The 4,534-nt window shown below is 42.4% G+C and overlaps 1 long non-coding RNA gene across 1 annotated transcript; it reads right to left on the bottom strand.

Moving 5' to 3' along the window:
* Positions 1–2,205: 2,205 nt before the first annotated feature.
* On the bottom strand, positions 2,206–4,139 carry LOC123124306 (uncharacterized). Its single transcript, XR_006461039.1, has 3 exons — positions 3,820–4,139; positions 3,406–3,705; positions 2,206–3,218 (listed from the first exon to the last, which is right to left on the bottom strand). It is a non-coding gene; the product is annotated as an uncharacterized lncRNA (long non-coding RNA).
* Positions 4,140–4,534: the final 395 nt, after the last annotated feature.

Raw genomic sequence — 4,534 nt, 5'->3', positions numbered from 1 at the left:
CGTAAGTGTCTCGTTCTCACCTTTTGCCTAGGGACTTTTGCTGTCGACTCACTTCTTGATTAACCGAGTGAAACTTGATACTTGTAGTGCTGCTACTTCTGCGACTTCTACAGACCTTTACAAGGGCAATGATGAGGAAACCGGAGATGCAGCTACTTCGAAAGCCGGTATGACTTATGCAAACTTGTCTTTATTTTCGTCAATTGAACTGCAGTCGACTGAATTCTTGCGACTGACTTTTCTTTCAGCACCGCCAAACATTATTAATCTTCCAGATGATGATGAAGAGATGCCTCAGCACCCTTTGGAACGGAGCAGCAGGACTTCAGGGAGGAGGGTGCTGCTACCTCTTGAGCTTGCGTCGGATTTTTCCCTTGAAGAGGAAAGGGTGATGCAGCACAGTAGCGTAAGTATTTCCCTCAGTTTTGAGAACCAAGGTATCAATTCAGTAGGAGACCATGCACAAGTCGCCTCGCACCTACACAAAACAAATAAGAACCTCGCAACCAACGCGATAAAAGGGGTTGTCAATCCCTTCACGGTCACTTACAAGAGTGAGATCTGATAGAGATAATAAGATAAATATTTTTGGTATTTTTATAATATAGATTATAAGTAAAGATTGGAAAATAAAAGTAGATCGGAAACTTATATGATGGAAAATAGACCCGGGGGCCATAGGTTTCACTAGTGGCTTCTCTCAAGATAGCACAAGTATTATGGTGGGTGAATGAATTACTGTCGAGCAATTGATAGAAAAGCGAATAATTATGAGAATATCTAGGCATGATCATGTATATAGGCATCACGTCCGAAACAAGTAGATCGAAACGATTCTGCATCTACTACTACTAGCTGAGTGCCCGTGCGTTGCCACGGAACATAAATTTAAACATCGCTCACCATTGTTATTCGCCTCCAACGTTGATCCAACCTTTCTAGTTGCTCGCTGTTATCTACTAACCCACGATAAACCCACTTGAAGCCCTGAGAACCCATCCCTCTTAAAGCGCTCACCCCACGAAATAGTATGATACCTTCTTCCCTATAAAATATACTCCCTCCGTTCCAAAGTAAGTGTCGGTTTAAATTTGAACTAAAACTGGACATTTATTTTGAACGGAAAGAGTACTACTAAACCAAGTACATGTGGCTCAAACTTGAATTCCAGATATACATACTTATCATCACGAGTTAAAAAAAGTATCCCAATGTTCTTAATCAAATCTCGTATAGCTTGAGGGATATTGGTCACCAAGAGAAAAATGTCCGCACAGTGCCACAAAACAATAAATTTAGGCGTAGAGATCTTGAGTCAGAAAAAAATCAAGAATTTATGTGTCGTATGTTGCTTATTACTATAGTGTGACAAATATGAAACCACCAAACCAACGTACATAGTGAAGTTTCAGAAGCTTGACATATTATAATCAAATCAAATTATCTCAACTATAGTAATGCAACATATATCTTTGTCATGATGCTTCCTTGACAGTCTTGTTCAAAAACAAATTTCTCTCTAAAATCTACCAAAGTAGCCTGATAGACAAGCAAGAAGCAAGTAAGCAAATATTTTAAAAATACACATATCCGCATCAAAGGAAGCATCACTGCCTCCACATAACTAAATAAGAATCCTATCAAGCAGGTGCATCTGATATATCTATCTTCAATCTATGTTTTCTTCCAACTAAATAGCTGCTATGACAAGCTCATATTGCTCGGCATTTTCTGAGTAGCACATATATCCTTCATGGTCATTTTGACATATGTCATGTATATATATAAGTCAAATGCTCTAAGCATTTGCACACTGAAAAGTCTGAAATCGCAACAAACGTCCATGACATTACCCTCCAGAGTGAGAAAAGCATGTAAAGCTAGATTATACAGTATTAGTGACAATATCAGGACGTAAACTGTACTTACTCCAAGTAAACCACTATAATTGTAATCCCAGAAGCTTTACCTTTTCCAAAAGCATATGAAACAGCAAGTGCAAATGACAGATGAGTTATCGCTCTACGCTAACTATAGACATGTACTCTGTTGTAAAAAAAAAAGAACTACTGCAGAGATGTACTCTATATAATACTCCCTCCGTCCCAAAATAAGTGACTCGACTTTGTACTAAAGCTAGTACAAAGTTGAGTCATTTATTTTGAGACGGAGGGAGTAGTATTTAAGGTGAATCCTTGTCCATGCCAAAAGGAAAAAAATAGAAGAGGCTCAGCTGGAATACATTTAGAAAAGGTTCTCCTTAACGACAGAACATGATTCATGGTAGTATCCATTAGGAATCCTACATAGCTACTACGACTCAACGACTTGCAAAACCAGATTGATTAACAATTTACATGACTGATGCTTGTCCTACTCCATACTCTGCACCTAGTAGCAGTGGTCACACCAAACAGACTGTAAAATCATTTGATGGAAAAACCTCACCTCCTCGACGGCCGCAGAATCACTGGAGAAAATCCACCTATTAAGTAAGAAAAATACAAATAAACGTACATACTCTATCTCTCCAACATACGCGCAGCTTCCCGCACCACATTCATGCCGGCCCAGAGCTGCAGACCTGTATTGATGTCGCGCAATGTGACCGGATGGGAGGGTGGTGCTGACCGCCGCGATCAGACCAACGACACTGCTTCAATGCAAATGCATCGTCCCAAGAAGGCAACTCCGGTTGATTCGCCATATTGATGCGGGCTGACTATCAATTCGCTTGGTTTCTCCGTGGGTTTTTTAAAGGACATCTCAAATTAAAAACTGATTTCATCTTATTGCCCTGTATGATAGATTTTCCACCGCAGAGAGAGAGGTATGTAGAGTACAAATTTATTTAGAGAAACTGAGTGTTATTCAAGTGGCAATATACATCAAGAAACAAAAATTGGAGCATACTACTCAGAGGAAGAGACATATATACATCAAAACTATGTAGCATGTGCATATAAACTTATGTCTAGAAAAGAGTTGGATTAAGATTTTGGTATATGAAATCAATCTGGATGACATTGAGGCAAATCCAAAAACACCAAGAGAACATGAAACTGATATTCTTCAAAACACAATTAGCCAACATTTATCATGGACCCCATTGTGGGATAATCAAAATTACCTCCCAGGATTCTTCCCTTGCCCTGCTGATTCCCACCTTGTAAGGCACTGTGTGATCTGAATTTGGATGTATATACAACCATCTTGATCTGAATAAAGAAAGCGAGGTTGATGAAAACTTCAAAAGAAAAGCATACATAACACGGAATGAGAGGATGACGGGTCTGAGCTAGATATGTTGAGTCTACAATGCAGTGCTAGATCCAATAGATTTTCCTGTCATGGTAGGTAAATATTTTGGAAGTAATGTGGTCTAGCAGGTAAGCTAAATATTACCTGGATCCCAAAAACATATGACACGTCCCTGCTACCTCCAAGTAGGATGTAATTATTCTCCAAGTACGATGTAAGTCTTCCTTCAAACATTTAAGCTGCACCATTACACAAGTACGGTTTGGCCTCTCCTCCCACAATCCAATAAAAGCGAATTACCTGCAGGTGTACAACACGCTATCTTCAGATTCCTAGCAAGAACTCTGCAAGGTACGCAGTGCACGTCATTGCAGAGCATGCATTCTCTCGTCACTTTTGCGCTTGGCTCGTTTGACCGGTGGGAGAGCTCGACCGGGTAGCCTACTGCTAAAGTTGTGTCAGTCATTAATCATTGGCTGTGTTTCTTCCGTGCAGTCAAGGAGGAGGAGGAGGAGGCGGCGAAGGTCACCAACTTCGCAATCAGCTGTTATGACTTACCACGTGGAGAAGATCATGGCGAGCAGCAAGCTCCTCCCGGCCAGCCAGGTACGGTACAGGAAGTGCGGCCCCGACGAGAGTGCTGGTGTGGCCGACGCCGCGGCCACTCTCGTGCAGGGGGCGGCAGCACCGCGGACTACTCATCACACCGAGGAGGGCCTGCCTTCAGAGAGGAGAAGGGAGACGGTGGAGGCTAGATGGTGACCATACAGGCTTCACGGCGGCGGATCGAGAGGGCAGAGCGGCGAGACCATACAGGCGAGAGATGTGATCGGAAGCGAGGGGCTGGGGAGACCAGGCGTGGGACGTGCGATCGTGGGATGCAGTTGCTTCCCCGGTAATTGTTCCTTTTTTCGTGCGGGGATTTTATCTGTTTGTTCGGTTACATTGGATGTTTTTTTCTACGGGGGTCGCACCAGGCGAGGCGGGGGAAGTAGCGATATCACAAGGGGGCGGGAAGGAGGTCGAAGTTCGATCCTCCTTTAATATAGTAGAGATTACTCCACACATCGACCGCTATCCAGCATGCATCTAGAGTATTAAGTTCATAAGAATGAAGTAACGCATTAAGCAAGATGACATGATGTAGAGGAATAAACTCAAGCAATATGATATGAACCCCATCTTTTTATCTTTGATGGCAACAACACAATACGTGGCTTGCTGCCCCTACTGTCACTGGAATGGACACCGCAATATTGAACCCAAAGCTAAG

The sequence above is a fragment of the Triticum aestivum genome, chromosome 5D, assembly GCF_018294505.1.
Source record: "Triticum aestivum cultivar Chinese Spring chromosome 5D, IWGSC CS RefSeq v2.1, whole genome shotgun sequence".
NCBI classification, from domain to species: domain Eukaryota; kingdom Viridiplantae; phylum Streptophyta; class Magnoliopsida; order Poales; family Poaceae; genus Triticum; species Triticum aestivum.
This window is presented reverse-complemented; position numbering and strand designations above follow the sequence as displayed.